At 42.3% G+C, this 24,980-nt stretch overlaps 1 long non-coding RNA gene across 3 annotated transcripts; it reads left to right on the forward strand.

Annotated features, from left to right (window-relative positions):
* The first annotated feature begins 314 nt into the window (after nucleotides 1-314).
* On the forward strand, nucleotides 315-24,013 carry LOC140144360 (uncharacterized). 3 transcript variants are annotated; one of them, XR_011857871.1, is made up of 6 exons: nucleotides 315-511; nucleotides 4,797-4,937; nucleotides 16,748-16,942; nucleotides 17,579-17,677; nucleotides 22,516-22,608; nucleotides 23,261-24,013. It is a non-coding gene; the product is annotated as an uncharacterized lncRNA (long non-coding RNA). The 3 variants fall into 3 exon arrangements; XR_011857872.1 differs by lacking the exon at nucleotides 4,797-4,937; XR_011857870.1 differs by lacking the exon at nucleotides 315-511 and having other exon boundaries at nucleotides 3,383-4,937.
* Nucleotides 24,014-24,980: the final 967 nt, after the last annotated feature.

Raw genomic sequence — 24,980 nt, forward strand, 5'->3', positions numbered from 1 at the left:
ATTAATATGGTATATCGTTAGGTATGTCGGAATGTCCCGTGGTTAACCAGATTGGCCTAAGTTCAACATGTTCAACCACACCGTGATTATAGGCTTTATATTACTGCATACATTGCACGTATGTTGAGCCGTAAGTATCTTCGCGACGAAAGTATCGATGCGCATGTGTAGTGTAGGATAGTGTAGGAATATTCAAAGTGAGTCGGTCTGTAAAGGGAATTCCCATATTTCTATTTCCGGTTATTCTGTGCAGCATCAGTACTCGTGGCAGAGGCTAGATACTGCACAGATAAACAATGCGAACTTAATTCAAAATAAATTGTTTGTTTGGCGGTTAGTATTACTAAGGAGCCGAATCAGCCGATGTGTAAAGTCTTCAGTACCAGCACTACAGACCCGAAAGACAAGTATGATGGAATTGCAGTACACATGACATGTCTGATGGGGTAAATGTACATGTACTTGGTCACTGACATGCTGATGCAATGACCACTGGCACTGTGTCACTGAGGTAAGCTTAAATTTATATTATACTAGCATATAAATAGTACTAGCCCGAAATGCATGGCCTTTTCTTTCCTATCCTCGCACAACGGAGATGTCACTGGTAGCCGTAGAGAAGACGACTGAGGGTTTCCGGGAGGAGGTTTCGGGCTATATAAACTAGCTATAAATAAGCTAGCATGGCCGTGTGTCCTGAACTCGCCACCCTTAGTGTTACATGACAAATATTATGAATTTTTACACCAACCGGTTTCTAATTAGATTATCTCGACAATGCGAGTTATCTTCGCTTATTTGAAGTCAGCACTACAAAGGGAAAAAGAAAGAAAGAAAATCATCAACCCGGCCTAAACTAGCAAAAGTATACATTTTTGGAAAGCTGAAGGCATAAGCAATTCAAATATATACATTTCAACTCATTATACAGGGTGACCTGCAAGTTATACAGGGTGGAATAAAAAGATTTTGATAAAAATGGGTCGCTCAATGCATTGCTTATTACCAACTTACAGTAATAAACTGGAAGTAAACAACATTCATTTGGTTAGAGGATATGGAGAGCCAACTGACATTGGAAGAAACCAAAATCACAGCTGTTTGGTAATCTTGGAATATAGGGTGTCCCAAAGTATGTTAGATTTTTTTACAATTCAACATATTTTGAACCTAAACATTTTCCCCCTAACCCATACAGAAAAAAATATGGCCACATTTAGATTCCTCGTCAAATTTCCCTTCAGAAAATCTATACTTTGACTATGATAGGATAAGTAATTAAAATTTTACAGTAACTTTTAGATTTTGAAGACATCTACATTTACTTACTACAGTGTTTAATATGACAACGGGTAGTTTTGTATGGAAAAGTTTGTATTTTCTAGACTAAACCAATCATAAATGATTAAAAACAATTAGTAGAATTGTTTAGCTGTAAGGCCATGAGATTTTTAGATGCTAAATAGAGTCCAAATCCAATACAGCCTTTACAGAAGCAGATTACGCACTAAAAATACCAATCCCATAGAGTTTGTGTGTACCACATCCCCCACCACCACATCCCCCACCACCACCACCCTGCCCATTCTGAATTCTATGAAGCACAGTGTCGATCAGTATTAAAAAAGTTCAAGTATTTCTTTTTACAGGGTTGAAAGTGCATTTTATTTAGCAATAAAATGAGACCACAAGCATGACAATAACTTCTTGCTTGACAGAGATATCATCATTTGTTTTGAGTCGACTTTGGCAAAATGTAACATCGCCACCTTTTTTTGGTGGCGAGCTCAAGACACACGACCGCATGTATTTTCCTAGACTGCGGAACTCAGTCCTCAATGATAGTCACTTATCTTTTGGTCGTTATTTACTCGAAAACTCTAGCTTCGAATTTGCACACGATAGTTACGCATTCGATGCTAGAGAGCGTTACTATCGTTTTTCGGTCGGACAGCGGTGCAAGTTTTTGCACCGGAGGTTATTTATTTTGTTATTTGTTAAAATTTGGATGAAAGTTATTTCGATGAGTCAACTGTACCTTTCTAGCAAGGTTGCATATTTTGGACAGTCTAAAATTTTGTTGAAGTGTAATTTTAGCAACATTTTTGATGCAATCGCCTGTCGTGATCGGCTATATTTACTTCTGAACTTCCATTGCTTTAACATGGTGTCACGCTCCAGCGAATCCGACTAGATTGTGAATGCAATGGTCTCTAGCCTAGAATGTGAAGCTATCGGTGAGCAAATTCTTGGCTAGACTTCTCGAGCTAGTCGTTATATGACTATCATTTGAGGACTGAGTTCTTACCATACATCTTCCGAGGTGCAGACAATAGCCTGAGATTATAAGCGAATTAGATAATTCAGAACAGAGTGCACTGTGGATAATATTCTTGGCCAGTATTGGGGATATAATAACACAATCCTCCCATAGACGGCTGTGGGAATGGACTTTGATCGATCAGGAATTCTTGTGATTTTATTCATCATTTACAACGTTAGTGCTTCCAGGATAGGTTCAAACTATCCCCATGTTATATAAAAGTTCTATGGGGACAATCCCGGGGACAATCAGACCCAACAACTTGCAAAAAAAAAAATCAAAAAGGTTTTTTGAAAAGTGCAAAGTTCGTCACCATTGAAATACTGTGTGAGGCCTGGCTGTGATATCCCAACAGACTTTCACCCACAATGCACTCTGTTCTGAATTATCGAACTTGCTTATTGGGGCAGAGGTTATCTTTTGAATTCTTTCATGACCGGCACTGAAGCATAGTCATGCCTGTCAAGGACACTCGGGGTGAATTGAAAGACCATGTAACTCGCCACGAAAAGAATGTCAAAGGTCATAAGACACCAATTTGGTATACTTCCGCACCTCAGAATATGATGTTTCAGGTTTAGGACTAGAGTTTTCCCTTGATCGAGAAATCTATCTACTATCCACGAGTCCACAACGACACGATATGCATGACATTGGGCCCTGTATGACAACCGTGTACATGTGCCAAACAAGGTACGTGACATGAGCACAAATACTTGCACCTTATCTTTTCGTATCACAAGCTATCGGTTGTGCATACTTAAGTTAGAATTTTCGAACAAATTTTCCCCCATCGCTACAACTAAGTTCCACTGATTTCTCTGCTTCAAAGGTCTGAAGTGAGATTCTATGGGTCAGTTGTAGAAACTACAAATTTGAGGTTTGAGGACTTGTTCTCAAGTTGTAGCAGGTGCCATAGGGTGTCTTCAGTGTTAATTGTTTCATTATGTCATATCATATTTTGTGGTGGGAAATGATTACAAATCTTACTATAATTCACCAGACTCTGTCTGTCACCAGACTCTGTCTGTTTGTTTGTTTGTGTCTTTGTGTGTCTGTTTGTCTGTCCGCCTCTTTTCTCTGAGACCGGGGGGTCGCGCGTTCCTCAAACTTGGTGGGTGGGTGTATCTTGACCCCAGGCAGAACGAGTTTATATTGGTTAGTGGGTCAAGGTCACCCAAGGTCATCCAGGGGTCAAATTAGTAAAAACTGTTTTTCTCTGAGACTGGGGGTCGCACGTTCCTCAAACTTGACGGGTGGGTGCGTCTTGACTTTGGACAGAACAAGTTTGTATTGGTTAGTGGGTCAAGGTCACCAGAGGTCATCTAGGGGTCAAATTAGTAAAAACTGTCATATGGGCATGAAACTTGGTGGGTAGGTGCATCTTGACCTAGGACATAACAAGTTTGTATTGATTGGTGGGTCAAGGTCACCCAGGGGTCATCTGAGGTCAAATTAGTAAAAACTGTTTTCCACCTATTTTCTCGGAGACTAGGGTCGCACGTTCCTCAAACTTGGTGGATGGGTGCATCTGGACCTCAGACAGAACAAGTTTGTTTCAGTTAGTGGGCCAAGATCACCCGAGGTCATCCAGGGGTCATCTGAGGTCAAATTCGTAAAAACTATCGTATGGGCATGAAACTTGGTGGGTACAGTCAACTTTTATAGTCAAATTTTTGGAAGGTCATTTTGGGGTCATCCAGGGTCACACAGGGGTCATCTGAGGTCAAATTAGTAAAAAATGTCGTATGCGCATGAAACTTGGTGGGTACAGTCACCTTTTAGAGTCAAATTTTTGGAAGGTCATTTTGCGGTCATCCAAGGTCAAATTACTAAAAACTGTCATATGGGCATGAAACGTGGTGGGTGCAGTCAACATTTAGAGCCAAATTTGGGAAGGTCATTTCGAGGTCACAAGGGGGTCATCTGAGGTCAAATTAGTAGAAACTGTCCTATGGGCATAAAACTTGGTGAGTACAGTCACCATCAGCCAGGTAATCGCGACAGCCGAGAACCGCCAAATACGGGTAACCGCCTAGTGGATATAATTTGCAATCATTTTTGGAGTAATGATTTCTTCGTTCCGACTGGCAAACCCTATTTGGGCCCCCGCCCCCTAGCGCAAGAAAAAAAGAGGAAAAAGTAGAGAGAGAGGAAAATGATGGACATTTTCAAAATTGATAGAAAAACAGCCTGGTAACAAACAACTGCTGACATTTACTTCATTGTTTTATGTTGTCCAACTGACACAACAGCAAAATGCACTGACATGCAACACCTTCCTGGAACACATTCACAGCGCAACAGATTTCTTTGGCTGGGTTCCAATTATTCGCATGTGTATGTGATCCCGGAAGCTGTTCCGTGTCAGTGTATTTTACTGTTGTGTCGGTTGGACAACTGCTTGGTTACTGACATGTGTTTAGAGTAGAGTATTGAAGTAATCCTGTGTGTAATTTTTGTTCATGTACAGGCGAATAATTGGAACCCAGCCAAAGAAATCTGTTGTGCTGTGAATGTGGTCCAGGAAGGTGTTGCATGTCAGTGCATTTTGCTGTTGTGTCAGTTGGACAACTGTTTGGTTACTGACCAGTGTTTAGAGTAGAGTATTGAAGTAATCCTGTGTGCAATTTTTGTTCATTTTTATGTAGAGGATTTTAAGATATGACCTTGTGAAAAATTATAAGTTTCTTTTTGAGGCCAGTTTTATAGGGTTTTGATGAATCAACTTCATTATGTGTATCGGTCGCCGGGAGCTACAGGGTTTTTTCATATCTGTAACCTCTTCATAGAGTGCATAGTTCATATACTTTATGTGCACAAGTTGCCATGTACCGGTATGTCTCTTTTGGTATGATTTTTTTGTAAACAAAAAGTCAACATTTTTGACCAAAAATCACTTCTTTGACCAAAAATCACTTCATTGACCAAAAATCACACTATTGACCAAAAATTACATTATTGACCAAAAATCACATTTTAAACAAGATCACATTGTTGAGTGGAATCATTTTTTTAAAAGCAAAATCACATTTTTGACCAAAAATCTTGTTTTTTACTAAAAATCATGTTTTTGACCAAAAAAAGATTCTGAAGACATAATAATGATAAAATTTGACCGATACTTTCACATGATACCTGAATTTATCGATCTCGCTAGAGTTTTCAAATATCACACTCAACTACGTCTTGCATGATATTTATAAACTCTAGCTCGACCAATAAATTCAGGTATCACGCTCAATACATCCAATTTTATATCAAACTTGGTACCGGGGTACAGTGATAGTATATTGTGGCCTCATGTGCTGTATACTTTTGTGTAACAGTATTTGCATAATGCATATCTATGAATATTAATGAGCTCATTAGCATATTTTGCCTACATTGTCATTAATCAACTCTGCAGCTTAGACGCAATCACAGATTACCATCAAACTTGGTACGTTGAAATAGTATATGGTGGCCTCATGTGCTGTATATGTGTCATGTTATTTGCATATTTATGAATATTAATGAGTGCAACACGGAAAAACAGTGGCATGATCGACAGGAATTATATAAATAAACATTAATTTTCATCAGGTTCGCTGTCGCAAATAATAAAGGAGACAAGTAGAAAAAGTGATTCCGTCTGGGAATCGAACCCAGGACCTCAGGTTTACGAGACCACTTGGCCACGGGAGCTTCATGTGATTAGGCTGGTTGAAATTCTAACCCATAAGCGGTCATTAATGAGTTCATTTGCATATTAGACCCTCATTGTCATTAAACCACTCTGCAGCTTAAACGCAATCACAGATCAACTTTAAACTTGGTACGGTGATAGGGTATGGCGGCCTCATGTGCTGTACAGTTTTTTGTCACATTATTTGCATATTTATGAATATTAATGAGCTCATTTGCATATTTTGACTTCATTTCCGTTGATCCACACTGCAACTTTTACGCAATCACCGATCAACTTCATTATTATGTTTTCAGGGTTATTAGGAGTTAAGAAAACCTAATAATGATAATATTGGATGGCTTATTTCGCATGATACCATAACATATCGGATTCGTCATACAAATATCGAACTCGCTGTTGGCTCGTCCGATATGTTATGGTATCATGCTCAGCCATCCAATATTATATCAAACTTGGTACAGTGATAGTATATTGTGGCCTCATGTGCTGTATACTTTTGTGTAACATTATTTACATAATGCATATCTATGAGACTCCGACACCGGACGATCTTACCGTTTCCGATGTTGATTAAGATACTTCTTGCATCGATCCGGAGATGCGGAAAAACCAATAGTCATTTTGTCCCACATAAATGAATAATAACAAACAAAAAAAACCCCGATCCCCGAGTGGACTCACCCATTTGGTGACGTCACACCCGATAATCATCCCTTATCCAACTTGGTCTACGGCAGAGATATTTACGTGCAGTACATTCTTGTGTATCATGTATGGGGTGTTTTTATCGCTATGTTTATGGTGTGCTCTATCGTTATATCTTTCAGAACCCGTTCGATGACGAGTAGTTAAGATTTTTTCGGTGGGGTCCGAAGGGACAAAAGCCTGACAGATCGTTTGTGTTTTATCCCCTTTATATTCACATAACACTAACATCAGCGGCCAGCCACCGTGCATGGGTTTGCTTATCAGGGCTTTGAGTATTGTGTTCAGGGGTGGGGGGGGTAGCGTTCGCGCTCCCGAGTTTCCACAACTATGTCCAGGCCCTGTCGGTCCTGCCCGTCCCTAGTACACTCATAGGGAGTGTTCTAGACATAATAAATGTTCATCATTATGTATAGGTCTCTCGGAATCGCACTTCGACGACCTGGAAAGCAGCACACGGCTAGGACTTCGTCACCGTCATAAAGACAAGATGAAGACAAAGAAATCTACCAAAGCTGCAGGTAAGGCTGACCTGGTAGATTCAGGTGTGGCTGCTTCCAAGAGCCACACTAGAGCTACCGTAGGGGCTCCGGTCCCGGGCAAGCAGGCGAGTCCCGAGGCCCAGCAGCCAGCGGAAGTTTTGACATCTCGAGTAGCAGGCAGCAGGGCGGTACCTACCCTAACAGGTGGGCACCAGTCCTCCTGCGAGAACTCTACCGAGTTTCTTGCAGGAGGACACCCGTCTGTTACAGGCGGCCAGTGACGGGCAGTATGTTGCGGGTACCCCGGGCTTGCCTGGGTCGGACCCTAACATACGGCGTGCCAACGGAACCCCAGGCTTGCCTGGGTTGATTTGTAGCATGCAGTGTGCCAGTGGAACCCTGGGCTTGCCTGGGTTGATCCGCAGCACACCTCTCGTTCCTCGCAAGGGTCGAGAGAGCGTGCATGGGTTCAGCATAGATGATACCGCGGTTAGCGCCGTGGGTGTAGTCCCTGGAGAACCAACTGGGGTTGTCGCACGGAGCCGTCCCATGGCAGGACCTCTGAGTGATACCCTGGGCCCTAGAATAGCTGCCGGCTGTCCTCCGGGACCGGCTGGCGATTATTCAGGGGTTGGGTTTGCAGTCCCTCGCAGGATAGCGACAGTACAGTCAGTAGTAACGGCCTGACATCAGTAGTATCTACTATGCATGCGCCCATAGCTGCGGTGAGTGGTCCACCACACACAACGACCTTGGGCGAGGCTTTCGAGGCCAGGGACGGTAGCGTGAACAGCTTGTCTGGTCAACAACCGCCTTTCGTCCTGGAGAGCCAGCGGGGCGTGAAAGGTCCATTTGTCATCAATAGATCCTATGGTCAATCACCGCTGAATCAACAGAGCATGGCTCCATTGATCGATGCTACCCTTTCGGTGGCGAGGTGGTTGACCGGGATATCCACGGCCTGCTGCCCGTAGTACACGGCAGGTTTCCTCTAGCCAAGGAACAGCCGGTACCACGGGGTACCCGAGCACACAGCTTGATCCCCTTGCGGGGAACGCAGTGAGGCATGGGTACAGTGGTGCACAGCCGGGAGCCCTCACAGGTACCTACGCTGGGACCACACAGGTACCGTAGTACCCGCCCTGGTTTCCACAGTCTGTGGGGCAACGGGTGAGGCGGTGCTGGTACTACCGTACCGTGGGGTTTCCCTGGTGGCGGATCCTTGCAGGGTCAGCTACCGACAGGGTATGCCCAGTGGTACCCGCCGCAGGGTGGTTTCTTCCACGGTCTAGTACCGTGGCAAGAGCCACCTAGCGATGGTCAGGTGGTACCACCTGCTGTTACCCAGGCCGGGCGGCGGGTGGCTAACCCAGATCTAGTTCAGTGTAGGCCACATGCTGCTATGGCTGGGGCGACAGCCACAAGAGTGCGCAGACCCAGGGATGCTATGGCAGGCACCTCAGGGTCTAGCGGGAGTACTCCCTCTTCTGCTGGCAGGCAGTTGGCAAGCCACACGGTGGCAGCACCTTCTGTCCCGCCTTCAGATGCTGTCGACAGCCTTCGTCCTCATCAGAGTATGAGTCGGAGTCTGACGGCGAGGGAAAGGAGTCGGTAGTCGAAACCAGTAGTGAATCACAGTCTGATGAGTCTGATGATGACACAACAGGTATCCTTCCCCGCTTCCTCACGAGGAGATCACTAGCACTGATCTACCTGCGGACACCTCTGAGGTGCTGAGCCATGTGGCCCAAGGTCTGGGCCTGGCTTTCTCTCAGGAGGAGTCCGTCCAGGAGGACCAGGGCATCCTTTCAGTAGGATGCCCAGCTAGTGCTTCTTCACAGGGGTCGCCCTTTTCGCATTCCCGGCAGACCTCAAGGGTAGATATTGTAGGGCTGTCAAGCTCACTGGAGCTACGACGCCACATGCTTATGCTCTTCCTCTCCTCTGCCTGCCGTTAGCGGCTAAGGCGCACGGATCTTACTTCCCCCAATGGGAGGAGGAGCTGAAGCTCATTGATAAACGTGCTCGCACGCTCATCCGAGTTTCTAGCATCGCCACCACTGTTGCTGAACCTTGTCGGCTCCGGCTTCAGCAGGTCGTGCACCACCGACTACACCCAAGGCCGAGGCTACCTCTGCAGCACCCAAGAAGACTGGGAAGCGCACGAGAGCGCAGGATCATCAGGCAAGCCCCCAAGAAGAGCCGTTCTTCCCAGGGGAGCAAGTCAGATCGTTCCTGAGGGCACGGCGGTCGACAGTCCTTGCCGGCGGGCGATGGACTTTCCACAGGGGGATCCCCCAGTGGGCGGCCGCTTATTGCAAGCCATCTCTCCGGGCACATGGGTATTGTCGGTGGTGAGTGGGGGTTACAGACTGGAGTTCACCAGTCCCCCCTCATGCGCCTGCACATTTCAGAGGTCCACAGTGCCGTCAGACAGCCCCCAGCGTCGGGCACTACTATCAGAGGTCACTCAGCTTCTCACGAAGCGGGCGATTGTCCAGGTCTACCCCCCTTTCACCAAGGGGTTTTGGAGCACATTCTTCTTGGTTCCAAAGAAGACCGACGACTGGAGGCCCATTTTGAACCTCAAGCCGTTGAACGAGTTCATCAGGCCCAAGAGGTTCAGAATGGAGACTCTCGCTTTGGTGCTAGCCTGCCCCATCAAGGGTGTGTGGGCGGTATCGCTAGGTCTCTCGGACGCCTATCTGCATGTGTCGATCGCACCTCAAGATCAGAGGTATCTGCGCTTCAAGGTACAGGATCAAACTTACCAGTTTTGATCCCTGCAATTCGGCCTGTCCACTTCTCCCAGAGTGTTTACGCTCCTGGTCAGAGCGATGGTAGCGTATCTTAAGCGCAGGGGTGTCAACATCTGTTGCTACCTAGACGATTGGCTCATCTACGGACGCACCCCACTGGAGACAGCGTGTCTCATGGAGTTGGTAGTCCGTACGGTGCAGGACCTTGGTTTTCTGATCAACATCAAGAAATCCAACTTGGTTCCGACGCAGACACCACTATTCTTAGGGGCCAGATCAACCTCGAGGAGGGGATCGCGGTGCCCTCACCCGAGAGGGTGACAAACATGGCGAGGTGTGCACGACTCTTGGCCGAGTCGGAGACGGCACCCGCTGTGGCATGGATGAAGGTGTTGGGCCTTATGTCCAGTATGGTAGACCTCGTACCGTACTACCAGTTTCACATGAGGCCTATCCAACTACACCTTTACAGGCCCAGTCGTCACCTGATATCCTCGCGGTTCCGATGTCGGAGATCGCGCGAGAGGAACTCTGGTGGTGGACCCATCAGCCCAATTTGACCCAGGGTGTCAAGTTTCCTGCACCCGCGGTATGTCATATGGTGACAACCGATGCGTCAAAGCAGGGCTGGGGGGGGCCACATCCATGGGGACTAAGTCTCGGGCCTATGGTCGGCCATAGAGACAGAGTCCCACATCAATCTTCTCAAACTATGGGCAGTGGAGAGAACTCTCCACCACTTTGAGAGGATGATCGTGGGATCTCATATCGTTGTCCAAACGGACAACACAACCGTGGTGGCCTACCTCAACAGACAAGGGGGCACCAGGTCACCTCATTATGCCTGCACGCACTGCGCCTGATAGGGTGGTGCATGTCCAGGCAGATTATGTTGAGAGCGATGCACATAGCGGGCGTCACCAATATCCTCGCGGAACGATCTGTCAGGAGGAAAGGTGTCGGGACCAACAGAATGGTCCCTTGCTCCGCAGGTCGTCCAGACGATCTTCGAGTGATGTACCACCCCTCGATAGATCTGTTCGCATCTCATCGCAATCATCAACTGCCGGTGTAATGCTCGAGGGTTGTGGACCCTCAGGCATTCGCTGTGGACGCTCTGTCCATAGACTGGGAAGGGATGACGGCATACGCTTTCCCCCGATCTCACTGCTCACGAGGGTGGTGACCAAGATCGGGAGGGAGGACTGCAACGTCATTCTGATCGCGCTGTTCTGGCCGAAACACATGTGGTTTCGTCCGATGGTGGATCCACTCGCCGCGAGTGCTCCCCGAGTTACCAGATTTACTCCGGATGCTCGGAGGAGAGGTACCAAGTCTACCACTAGAGTACCTGCAGTTAGCTGCATGGCCCTTATCAGGGAACGTGCGGCGGAGGGATGCTTTTCATCAGAAGCTGCTTCTCTCATCGCCGGGATAGACGAGAGTCTACCCTCTGTACGTATAGCTGGCGTCTGGCTCCCTACTTAGCATGGTGCGGTGAGAGAGATATCTCTCCCACTAAAGCCCCTGTGCCTCTAGTGGCAGAGTTTCTGACAGAAAAGTTCAGGTCAGGACTTCAGCAGGCCACAGTGGCCAACTATAAGTCAGCCATTCTCTTGATTCATCGAGGATTTGAAGATGGGTCGACCATCAACACAGACGGGTCCCTAAGTCTTCTTCTCGAATGGTATGTTCAACGAGCGCCCGCCAGATAGGAAGGTGATCCCCCGTGGGATCTGAACACAGTCTTGGAGTACCTTAAGGGTCATCCTTTTGAGCCCCTGTCAAAAGCGACACTTAAGTATGTGACTCTTAAGGGATCTGGAATGAGCGTTTTGAGCGTTTCGACAGTATTTTTATGGAACATGAGGGCACCTCAGGCGTGTCAGTTGCATTCTGAATACGAAGCATGTCGTTCTGATATCAAATAATTTGCATTTTTTGAAAATCACGATATAATACAAATTTAATGACAAATTATAAAAATTTGATATTTTTCAAATTTTTGATATATAACAGTCCTCGAAGTAAATTTTATAAATCTAATGATATATTCCTAAAGTGTATGTAACTGGGAGGAAAAGCCGACGATCAATTGAAAATTTTCACCTTTCATATTGAAGATTTGGATTTTTTTTCCCAAAAGACAAATTCCCCAATTTTTTTGGTGTTTCGGGAAAAAAACCCATATCTTCAATACAAAAGGTCAAAATTTTCAATTGATCGTCGGCTTTTCATCCCACCTACATACATGTTAAGTATAAATCATCAGATTTATAAAGTTTACTTGAGTACTGTTAAATATCAAAATATCAATTTTAATGATTTGCCATGTGTATTACATTGCAATTTCAAAAATCAAAATTATTTGATATCAGAATGACATTCTTCGTATTCAGAATGCAATTGATAATGTCTGATGTGCTCTAATGTCCCGCAATAAATAACTGTCCAAACGTTCATACCCCAGCCCTTAAGACGGCCTTCTTATTGGCATTGGCTTTGGGACGGCGGTGCTCAGAGTTGCATGCGGTCTCAAAGTCAGCTTCCGTGTTTACAAACAACGGAGCGACTCTGTTTCTGCGCCCCGATTTCCTAGCCAAAAAGGAGCGCAGTGCATTCCGACACTCGTCCCTCGCCATACCCAGAATTGGGCAGGGTTCGTCAGTAGCCGAAGACAGGTTGTGGTGCCCGGTGAGGGTGCTGCAACACTACCACTTCCGAACACAAACCTTAGAGGGACTCATGACCGCATATTTATTACCCATCCAGAACCCCACGGTCCAGCCGCTAAGCAAACCCTAGCAAGGTGGCTGGTCCAGGTGTTGGTGGACTCAGGGGCGGCTAAAGATGTGCGCCCCAAGGCCCACTCAACTAGGTCAATCTCATCATCTTGGAGCTATCATAGGGAGATCCCAATTGAAGAGATCTGTCAGGCAGTGTCCTGGATGACCCCATCGTCTTTCTGAACTATTTACTGCAAAAACATAAATCAGAGAGCAGGTGAGAGGTTTGCCAGGTCCGTTCTGGGGCGGTGATGCTGTTGGGATATCAGGTGTTTCAGACACTTCAGAATAATCAGCATGGTAAGAACACCAGTGTTTCTATTCTATTCTTAACCACCGTACTTGTTAAGTGCGGAGGTTTTTGTCTGTATTCACATGGTCTGGTTTAAATCCCGGCCGATGTGGGGGAAAAATTCTAGACCCCGAGAAAACCGTGCAGTGCTACCCAATCCCGATCCTATTCCTGATCAGATGCTGGCCAATCTTGTACCTCCATCCGTCGGTTACTTGCTAGATCAATCGTTCAGATGTTGATGCAAGAAGTATCTTAATCAACATCGGAAACGGTAAGATCGTCCGGTGTCGGAGTCTAGTCCCAAACAGAAATGTTGATTATCCCGGACTCCGGCCGCCCCCTACAAGTTTTGACGAGCAGGGGTGCCCAAGTCGGATAAGGGATGATTATCGGGTGTGACGTCACCAAATGGGTGAGTCCACTCAGGGGGATCAGGTTTTTGTTGTTGTTATTATTCATTTATGTGGGACAAAATGACTATTGTTTTTTTCTGCATCTCGGGATCGATGCAAGAAGTATCTTAATTAACATCGGAAAGGTAAGATCGAGGTTAGGAGTCTACCAAACATTTCTGTTTGGGACTAATATTAATGAGCTCATTAGCATATTTTGCCTACATTGTCATTAATCAACTCTGCAGCTTAGACGCAATTACAGATTACCTTCAAACTTGGTATGGTGATAGTATATGGTGGCCTCATGTGCTGTATGCGTGTCATGTTATCTGCATATTTATGAATATTAATGAGTTCATTTGCATATTTGGCCTTCATTGTCATTAATCCACTCTGCAGCTTAAACGCACTGTTTGGGACTAATATTAATGAGCTCATTAGCATATTTTGCCTACATTGTCATTAATCAACTCTGCAGCTTAGACGCAATTACAGATTACCTTCAAACTTGGTATGGTGATAGTATATGGTGGCCTCATGTGCTGTATACGTGTCATGTTATTTGTATATTTATGAATATTAATGAGTTCATTTGCATATTTGGCCTTCATTGTCATTAATCCACTCTGCAGCTTAAACGCACTCACATAGTAACTTCAAACTTGGCACGGTGATAAGGTATGGCAGCCTCATGCTGTATACTTTTTGTTTCACATTATTTGCATATTTATGAATATTAATGACCTCATTTGCATATTTTGCCTACATTTCCGCTATTCCACTCTGCAACTCAAATGCAAACTTGGTCTTTTGATAGTATTCTTTGTATTTACCAACCTTTGTTGTGGGGGCCACCTTAATTACGAACGGCATAATTCTACTTGCGACGGTGAACCTGATGAAAAATAATGTTTATTTATATAATTCCCATCGATCATGCCACTGTTTATGCGTGTTATATTTCCTCACAGGGAGGATGGCAATTTATTTCTTGCATTTACGGCCCTGGGCTATTTATGGGAGGAGATAAGTTTAAGTGACCGCTTATGGGTTCAATTTCAACCAGCCTAATCATGAAGCTCCCGTGGCCAAGTGGTTAAGGCGTGGGTCTCAGTAAACCTGAGGTCCTGGGTTCGATTCCCAGGCGGGATCACTTTTTCTACTTGTCTCCTTTTTTTTTGTGACGGCAAACCTGATGAAAAATAATGTTTATTTATATAATTCCCGTCGATCATGCCACTGTTTTTCCGTGGCATAATTCTAGTTTAGTATGTAACACATTTGGCCCCCAATTCATAGCGCACAACCTTATGTATGAAGTTTTCATAAATCATTCCAAAGTCTAAATAAAATAAAAATCTAAAAAAAAAAAAAAAATCTGACAAATCCCAAAAATTGAGAGGACAAGAACCAAAACATTGCCTTGGGCTTGCCTTAGGTGAGAATTCTTATTCTCTCCCAAAATGTGATTATAGTGTCGGAAATCCTACAATTGTGTTCAGTTACTTTACAGAATAAAATTGTAGAATTTCTTCTCACCCTCATACACTGCTTAGCAAGTGCTAGATATAGGTGGTGTGTGTGCGACGTCTCGTAGTTCGGAAGTCACGTAAAGCTGTTTGTCCTGTGTACAGGAAGAGTCAAACCCTGTGCACGTTTAAGTGTCAGAGCTATTCGAAAAGAGAAGGGGGACCATCCCCGGTTCTGATAATAGTGATATCTGCAATCAATCCTAGGTTCCAGGATCATGCATAGGTAAACTGTGCATGTAAATGCTGTGTGTTAAACAATCGCCTTGTTAAGAGTTCGAAGCCCTGTTATCAACAGAGGGCAGTAATCCAGCGGTAAAGAATGTCCCAATGTCTGATGAACAGCGCTAATGAGCTGGTCAGTAACCATAGAAAAAAGCTTGTTAATTCCTGGCAAAAATTTACAAGTAACTTTCACAAATTTTTAGATACAGTTACTAGAAGGTTGTGTGATGAAACCCAGTCATTTGTTAACCATTTCTTTCTTGAGGGAGCAATAATTGTTCCTCATGAATATTACTGTCATGTTGATGACAACATAGTTACTTATATTTTGTTCATTTTGAAATTTTGAAACACTTAACGCTCAAAAGGCGCACAAAATCAATTAGAAATATTTGTCTTCATTTCACCTGAGTTTTCATGCCGGGATTCTAGCATCGGAGTGATCTCCTTGTCAAGAGACGGCTTTTATAAGTGTTATATCGTATGTCACTTCTGTATAATTCTTATATTTTGTATTATGCACATAGTGATGTCTGTTTGTGCTGTATTTTTTATAGTTTTCATTTCCAATTTTAATGGTCGAAAACATATTCCCTACAGAAAAAACAAAATAGCAAAACATATATTTAATTACAACAGTTTGTAACATTCTCCATGAAGTGAATTTTGATCTTTTAGAGCAAGGTTGCCTGTTTTGAACAGTCTATTGAGTTGCAGAGCATTTTGAGCAACATTTTGATACAATCACCCATCTTGATGATCACTTCTTAACTTCCATTGCTTTACGTAGTGTCATGCTTCATCAGTATTGATAACTCTGAACTATAGCCTCAAATGCAAAGCTATCGGTGAGCATCAAAGTCAAAGCTAGACTTTTTGAGCAAGCAAATGTATGTCACCATTTTTTGTCAAATTCTGCAGCCTATCATTGACAATGCAAATTGCATGCTGTATAAAAAGTGGTGTCTCATTTTCCACCATGTCCACAGAGATCCATTGTTCACAAAAGTGATTATTCAGGATGAAATCTAGATATCACTGCATGAATAACTTCCCTGTGTAAAATTACCTAATAGTGAAGACAAATGTTGACTTTGGTGTCAATTTTCAGTTGAAAGGATCTAGCCCGAAGTTGTAGAAGCAATATGGTCATGCCTATCAAGAGCACCACAGCATCAAATTTGATTACAGGTAGGCCTACGTATGAGGCTAAAAAATGATATGTCTCAAAGCGCCCGCGTATTCATTTTTCTTAGCGCGTCATGTCAGTTGAAACGGCAAATTCATGCATTTTTGCCATAAAATCATGAAATTCTGAGTCAAATTTGGAAGAAAAGTTACTTGATTCGATACTCAGATTTAGGTATAAAACAATTGATAATTGTACTTCAATTGTGCGAGTCAACCACATGTATGCTGTGTACTAAAAAATCTCAATAAAAAAAACCCATTCCACATTTGTTTTTGAAACTGACATGGGCTTTGAGACATAACATTAGGAATTTTTTTAGCCTGAGATTGAGAACCCATAGCTGTCCTCTTTTTTTTTAAATACAGGCATCGGTCGTGGAACGGTATGGAGTAATGTACTATACAGTGCCAGAGCCGAGCATTTCAATGGACACTTGTGTAAAAAGTTGGGACTGGAAGGATGTGATTTGCCATATTTCCTGCTCCAGCGCTGTGTACAATGAAGGGCTTCATCTTCTTTGGTATACTTATCAACATCCTGCATGAGACCTGACGAAAAGGGTGAGACATTTTTGTATATTGGTAAAACAACATGATCAGTTCTGTTGTTTTAAAATTTTGGAACACAGATTGATTAGTTTAATATACAAGAGCAGCTTTTTGTTGCTACCTTTCATCATCTTACTGAGAATACAGCCATAAATGAAATTAACGGCCAAAAATATTTGCATTTTTCTATGTATGTAGGATTTTATTGCATCAATTTGTGTTTGACAGCCTTTTCACTTTAAAGGCTTAATGTACGATTTCCTCCAAATTTTAAATTTGTCATTATATACTCAAAATGCTGAAATAATACTAGTAATAATTATCGGGAATGGTTTCTGTTAATTTTGAGCTGAAATAACGAGGTAAAGTGAAAGAAACACTGCTTGTTATTTTGGCCGTTTAACACGCAGTTCTATGGGAGGACATAAAGTCATAATTCTTTGAATTATGACTTTATGTCTAACTTTGCTCTGTTTACCTACAAACACAAGAAATTTGGCTGATTCCATTTAGGTGCAAGTTGTGACATGTGTAAACATTACAAAAATGCTAAAAAATCAGGTTTGAAAAAATTAACCAAATTCATATTATAAGATCGTACTATGACTTTAAGGTTATTACATGTGTTTTTCATGTGCTTAATTCCAGAAAGTTTTACAGAAACAGCATGCAGAGATGACCTCAAGTCAAGCCTATATGATAGAATATTGATCCACATGAACAAGATCCTGACATTTGGCGTAGCTGGTGAGTCATCCTGGGGAACGAGCTATTATTTTGTAGTGTTAAAGGGTCATTGTGATTCACAGCCTCATCCCCCACGTTTCTAAAAAAAAATGTAATGTAATAATGTCTATACAAAAATTTCTTGCAAATTAATTTGTTTACAGCAAAAATATCACCAAATGTTAATAACATCCAAAACATAATTTAACACAGTGCTCTACATGTATGGAGCAGTGCAATACACATACGGTAATCATGCATAACTCACAAAGACAATTTTCGGAACCAGCTGGGCAAAATCGGAATCAGTTTTGGGAATGAGCTTTTTTCGTAGATACCTACTGGAAAAATGTCATAAAAAAAGATGCTTGGATCGCAAAATACTTCTTTTAACTATTTGGCCTAATTATAAGGCACAAACAGACAAAAACAACACCTATGTACATGTAGACTTATGTTGTGAGTGTGCAGTGGTAGCCAAAATGTGGCGGCTGCCTGCCCCTGTTTTTCAGGGGAATTAAAGATTTGGTTAGTTGAGGAAAATGTCTGGGAAAATTATTGGCAAAATAGGAAAAGTTCTGCTTTCATTTACAGTCGGTAAGGAATCTGAAAATAACTTTTAATCTACAAAATATGACCGAATAAACAATTAAGTTATATATTTTTACCACTCAAAATTGCGTTCTTTTAAAAGAGTTTGAGCTATGCACCTGTCCCGCAGGCTCCGTATTAAGGGGCTGTGAAATAATTATGTGTATCCCTGGGGTGGTCAATTCTCAAAGTGGTCCGCCAAAAATTGCTTGCCCCTCTCCCTTCGGTCGTGCCCAAAAATCTTTGCCCCCCCCCCCCGTTTGACACACTAAGATTTTGAGGAACCCGATTTTAAAACCCTAGATCCTCTTATCATACTGTAAACGTTCGCCTAATTGCGCTATGGGCTCTCTTGACATAAATGGACTTTTAGACACAAACTAAAAGTGCCCTCCCATAAAAATCTCACCAGCAAATAAGGGCACATATACCCTTAATTCTTGTTGGGATTTTTAGAGGAGGGCAGACTTGTAGTATGGGACCCGCCATGAGTACGGACCATGAGTATGGGTACGGGTCCCAAACCATAGGTATGGGTACTTGAACGGGTCCCAGGTCATGGGTACGGGTCCCAGTCCATGAGTACGGGTACGGGTCCCAGTCCATGAGTACGGGTACGGGTACGGATCCAAAGTCAAAATATGGTATGTGTCCAATTATGGGTGTGAGTATAAACAAATTAATTAAACAAGTACAAAAAGACTTGGTGGTCATGGTGAATCTAGCCATGGAAGTAAGCTTACTTTCATGATCTAGCCTAAATGTGGCATATTTTGGGATGCAAGTGAAAAAACTATGTCTAGGTATGGACACCCAGACTGTGCAATACTAATTTCATCATACTTTAGTATATTTAGCAGTGATGTAGCTTCAAGTCTGGACTCGGACTCAAGTCCACTTTTTGCTGGACTCGGACTCGCTCAGAATTGAACATTAAAAGGCTTAGCTCAGCTCGGTCAAAAAATAGGACTCGGGCTTGAAGTTGACCCCAGTCCGATTCCAGTCCAATCAATCCATGTACAATGTGGAAAAATTATTTATCTTAAACCATCAATTGGAATTAAATTAATTGTCAATTCATGCACATCTACACAATACACATCCAACAGATTATCCATTAGCTTAAATCAATATAATTATTATCATTAATTATGCACATCTGGATAATTATATTCATGTTTTATTAATATTTTAAAACTCCTTTAAATCTCTTATCAAATCCCAAATTTCTGTATGGTAAGGACCTCTCTATTCATTTGTCTCAGATGCACTAGCCCAAGCCTGGCACAAGAAGTACACTGTGAGCTCATGTGGCTGGCGGAAAAGTCACACCAGTCACATTATCATTAGTTCTACATGTGTGCAGCATACAAGTAGGGGTGTGTATTTGAATGGAAAATATCAAAATGATTAATAAAAGCTAAAATAATGATATTTTAACATGATAACTTGAAATTCACCACAAAAGAAAAAAATCTTGAAATGTTTTCCCAGTTTGCTGGGTCTTTTTCTGTATTGATCAGTCATTGTGTGAATGAGACATGTACATGGGTGGCAGTGTGCACAGGCTGTTACAGTGTAGATCTGTGTGCAGCATTCATGTTCATTTTGTGTAGCCAGGGCTGGATTTATCTCTTTCAGGGCCCTGGACCAGGCTAAAATAAATTTAGGGCACTTGCTATAGCTTTCCATTTACTCCCCACCCAACGGGTACGGATCCCTGACCATGAGTACGGGTCCGGGTCCCAGGCCATGGGTATGGGTCCCAGGCCACCGTCACTACGGGTACGGGTACAGGTCCGAAGTCAAAGTAGGGCATGAGTTCGGGTACGGGTCCGAAGCCACGGGTACGAGTACGGGTACAGAAATTGGGACTCGAGTACAGGTAGGGGTAAGAGTACGGGTACTACAAGTCTGGAGGAGGGGGCTCTCTATTTGTACATGAAATTTACTCCCAAGGCAAAGGAACCCAGGTGCACCATTAGGCGAACGTTTGCGGTATAATGCGAGCGCATCGAGCAATAAATTTTGCCTATTTGAATGTGTTCCTAATGTTTTCATACTCCTTTTTAGGGCGTAATATAGAGACAGTGCCTAAAATATTTGTGCTAAAAATTGCTTCCCCCCCCTTTCGACCTGCCAAAAATCGCTTAAGCCCCCTTTTGACCAGCCAAGAAATGCTTGCCCCGACTTTTGGCCTGCCAAAAAATCTTTTCCCCCCTATAATTTGCCGCCCCTAATGAAGCACCAAATCGACAGATTTATATAGTCTTGTGTTACAGACCGTGTACCTATATTAACCATAGGGAGAGAAACTACTGGGAACCACACACTCTCGGAAACCATAGTATACATACTTATAAAAGCAATCAAGTGGCAAGTTCGCGTAACAGCTGGCAAACAAATTATTTTGGTTAATATGGGTATGCTGGATTCAAAACTTTTGTCACACAGGGAATATATGTGCACAAAACAAAATCGAAATCAACCAAGGTCATAGACGGGCTAAATTTAAACTTTGCCCGATTTGGCTTAAACTTTGTGGCGGAATCCTTCGTATGAGGGGAGCACAAAAATAAATATTGAGGTCATCAGAGGTCAAAGGTCATCCAGGAGCTAAATCTTAAGCTTCATCTGATTTGGCTAAAGCTTGGTGAAAGTAATTCTCCATATCACGGGATCATGAACAAAATCAAACTGAGGTCACTCGAGGTCAAAGGTCATATGGGGTCAAATGTTAGAGTATGCCCAATTGGGCTTAAAAGTGGTATAAAGAATCCTCAATATGACAGAAACATGTCAAAAAGTCATCAGGGGTCAAATAGCATTGCTATCACTATCAGTTACTCTCGGGTGAACTTGTAATATACTTAATTTCAAAACATGACAAAAATATTATAACAGCTGCACCAGACTTTAAAAAAGGCATTCATGGCACTGAAGAACAATCTCAAGAGAAAATTACCCGGTTTAAAATATCAACAAAATATGGAATAGGACTCAGCAGAAAGTGTTTGGTCCTGTGTTCGCTCAATTTTAGGAAACCCTTCAGGAAACCTACAACAGTGCTATCCACCCTCCTATCAAACAGGGAGTCAAGTTTACAGCTAAGCAACAGATCATAATATGAACTGTAATCTCCTCCCAGGATTGAAATCCCTGAAGCTTTGTTCAACAAGCTGAAAGTAAGAATAATTTAAGAAACAAACTCTGAACAAGAAAGGCTTTTAAAAGGAATACTGGGTGTGGATGGCACCTTCAAAAATTATAAGACAAAGTATTATAATGGTTTTGAGTATTTAAAATAGGTCCAGATAGGATGACAGTCCATGCCCATACAATGATTTGTAGGCTATATAGTACAATGCTATTTCAATGTTGCTATCTTCAGTAGGTAGCAGGTAGCAATGCATATGCTGATGACTTGAATCAGCCTGATGTCATACTTAAACTTGAACCACATAACTTTTAATGGTCAAGATAATTTATGTTCATATGTTAAGAAAGCCTGCAGATCATATAAAATGATGTTTTAAAACTTGTTTTGCCCCCATTAAGAGATCAAAAATCAGGTCCAACCCTATCTGACTGAAAAAAAAACAACCAGTGTTTCTATTTGCTGACCATACCTGTTTTAATGAAGAAAAAACAAGTTTGGAATGAAGGCTGATGTTCCCATTGGTTTGTAATAGTTGTGCTCTGTGGATGTTTTTCTCAGTATCTAACTATAAAAATATTCAAAAATATTACAATTCTGAAATTTTAGGAAGGTTTTTGGTTCCATTCATGATGTCACAACATGGAGGCACTGTACTGCAGTGTTTGGTATGGTTTACATCATGTTCGATGCACCACTGCGAAAATCAAGCCAACTAATCGAACTCAACTACCAAAAAATTGGTGGTTTTAGGGTAGAATATATCATAAACCTTTAGAAAAATTGTGTTTTGAATGATCAAATGATGATGATGTTGTAACCATGACAAAATGATTAATTCTTTAGGTACCTTTCAACACATAACAGAATAGTAACTTGATTTAGTGGTGTGTCCCTGTATTGGGCTATTCCAGTTGAAATCCATACAGGCGCTATGGAAGACATAGCCTTAATCTTCCATACATTGAGTGTGAATTTCAACAGGGTTACCTGAATGGGCTCTGGTCAAGAGTAATACATATTACCCAAGTATTTAACTGAGTTGGTTGTTTTATGATCTTACCAAAACAAAATCATGTTGAATCAGTTTATTTTTATTTTTTATTGTTAGGAATATTTCTATTCAGAAGTGACTTTGCAGCCAGCATGGACTAAAGGATGTCGGAACAGCAACAATATCCAATAAAGAGATATTGAAGAAAAGGTAGATGTTATCTACTCCTACTCAGTGTGTTCTTTGTAAAAATCCTTTGGAGGGGGCCAAGCCACCTTCAGAACATTTAAAATGTAAATTGTAAATGCAAATTAGATATAAAATCACATTTCTACAGCTTGGCTGTCTAAGTTGTGGCTGTTTGTATGTCTAGCACAAGAGGGGCGGGGTTCAAAACCACACCCGAGCATTACTTTGGGACTTTAGGTTATTTGTCTTATACACACGTTAAAAAGACCGAAAACAGGGTAGACCACAGGAGACTTTTAATTGATTGCTGCAATCAATTAACAGTATTCAATTTTCAATTTCTATTGTTGTGTGTTAATCTTATCATTATGGAGCATTGTTTTGCATCTCCACACAGAAAATAATCTCCATGAGGTTGTTCCAGAACCCATAATTGGCTGTAAAGGGCATTAAGACCACCACCACCCTCACCCATTCACCCCGAGACCACCCCTTCAGAAGGGTTGTGTAAAGACATTTAATAAATGCTTGGATCAAAATAATTAAGGTGCAAAATATAAGGGCTTTTGTAGTTCATGATGATTAACCTTTTTCAAACATGCTTGTAAAAGAAGAATGTCATTGGGCTCAATTACTTACTGCTTGCATTTCCCCACTCTTTCCATTTTAATAGGAGAGGACAGATGTAGAAGCAGCCATCAAAACCAGAAGGAGAAGGGTTAACAGAGAGCTACTCATTTTGGCACTGCAGACTAAGAAGAAAACACAGCAGCTCTTTCTGATCGCATACCAGTGAGTGGAGAATCAACAATTGCAGAGGTGTTTGATAAGTTTTTCAAAGGCATTTTTTGTCTTTGGTGGTGTTTTAAACTATCCACAGGTCTTGATGAACTACTCTGGACTTTTTCAGCATGTAAAGGCCAGAGTAATGGGAGAGAACATGGACCTTTTTGAGCATCATTATTTCTGACTTGTATTTCCAAAGTATATAAAACTATACATTTTTGTATAATGATGTATACAGTAAGCCAAAGAATTAAGATACCAGTTATGTTCACCCCTGTATATCCTAAATTAAAACAAATATGTCAAAATTAAAACAAGCAGTTAATACCTGTAATCTTTAGCTCTGATTTAAGACCTTATGTGTTGAAATTGGTTGAGAATTAAAGAAACGGTGATCTAAAAACCTACTGAAGAAACTAAATCAAAAGTTGCACTTTTGTGTTCTAATCAATGAAAGCACAACGCTAGTTTTAATGTGAGGGAAGCCCAGCGCTGGTTCTCTTGTTCACGAACGCTCTGTGTACAAATCAATAGGGCATTTAACACAGCAAACTGCAACTTTTTAAATTGGTATCTTCCGTGGGTTTCGGGATCGCTGTGTCTTTATTTCTTGAACATTTTCAACGAATGAGATCGTAAATTCGAGCTAAAAGATACAGCCATTGACTGCTGGTGCCACTTCTGACATATCTGTCTTTGTGTAGGATATACAGGGGTGAATATAACTGGTACCTTAATTTTTTGGCTTACTGTATTCATAGCAGTAAATGTAAATTGAAAGCAAAATTATACTTCTACGATACTCAAATTTGGTACACTCACCAGAGCGCTTTCACTGGGTCAACTTGTGTCTTCAGCGGATGTTATTGCTATGAAGATTGTTTTTGCTAGTAATGTAGTACTAGGACACCTCCGATGACAGATGTTGATGACGTCAAACAGGAAGATGTTGTGCCGCCCCCATGGTTCCGAGGGGGGTCAGGAGGTTGTCTGGTTGAACCAGTGAAAGGGCTCCGGTGAGTGTACCAAATGTCAAGGTCATTTTGGGGTCATTCAGGGTCAAATTGCCATAGATTGTTACAAGGTCATGAAATTTAGTGGGAAGGACCAGTCGACCACTGTAGCAAGACAAAAAATGTCAAGGTCATTTAAAGGTCATTTGGGGTCAAATCAACATAAATTGTAGGTTCATGAACATCCACTGTAGCAAGACAAAAAATGTCACGGTCAATCCACTGTAGCAAGACAAAAAATGTCAAGGTCATTTTGGGGTCAATCGAGGTAATCTGGGGTCAAATTGCCATATATATATAGGTTCATGAAATTTGGTTGGAACGACCACTGTAAAAAAATGTCACAGGCATTTTGGGGTCATTTGGGGGAAATCGCCATAGATTGTCGCAGGTTCATTTACTTCTGCTACCAAAAGTAATCATGAAAGCAGGCTAGACTTGTGGTTCAAGAAGTGCCTTGTAATTATGATGCTCTGTTTTTTGTCTCGCCTGATAAGGCAGGAGACTATATAATCACTTTTCCGTATGTAGGGGTGTGTGTAGGGGTGTATGTGTGTGTGTGTATGTGACAAATTTGGTTAAAGTTTTGGTTAA

This window comes from Amphiura filiformis, unplaced genomic scaffold, assembly GCF_039555335.1.
Source record: "Amphiura filiformis unplaced genomic scaffold, Afil_fr2py scaffold_51, whole genome shotgun sequence".
NCBI classification, from domain to species: domain Eukaryota; kingdom Metazoa; phylum Echinodermata; class Ophiuroidea; order Amphilepidida; family Amphiuridae; genus Amphiura; species Amphiura filiformis.